This window comes from Sinocyclocheilus grahami, unplaced genomic scaffold (genome assembly GCF_001515645.1).
Source record: "Sinocyclocheilus grahami isolate Dianchi unplaced genomic scaffold, SAMN03320097.WGS_v1.1 scaffold682.1, whole genome shotgun sequence".
In the NCBI taxonomy this organism is placed as follows: domain Eukaryota; kingdom Metazoa; phylum Chordata; class Actinopteri; order Cypriniformes; family Cyprinidae; genus Sinocyclocheilus; species Sinocyclocheilus grahami.
In genome coordinates, this window is record NW_015505861.1 from 1,012,197 (window position 1) to 1,012,704 (window position 508).

Consider the following 508-nt stretch of genomic DNA (forward strand, 5'->3'; position numbering starts at 1 on the left):
TGGATTAAGCAATGCATAAATACATGATGCGGTTTTGTTCATAATTGTTTATGCAATTTACTAAATTATATTTGATTTTTATGAGTTAATTTAGACGTAATGCACGTTTTTATAGAGTTACTTGCTAAATGCGCTGCATTATTTTGCTCATTGCGCCCTCCTGTAGCCTCGGGAGACAATTAGACCTATATAATAAAGACCTATTTAATCTGCATATAAAACATTAGAAATTAGATTGATTTTTTATTGTGTTTGATTGTTAAAACAAAAAATATTTGTTGTTTGTCTCAATAAATTGTGTTAATTATAAATACAGTGGCTAAATGTAAACATTTTTTTCTATTGCTTTTTGTTTTAAAAAAGGTTATAAAAAATATCAATAATTATCGATACCGAACGATATGAAACATTATATCGTTGATACATTTTTTTTAGCTATATCGCCCAGCCCTAGTTTCACTATTAGTAGAAATGCTGCTGCCCAACACTGTTGAGAGACGCAAAGATT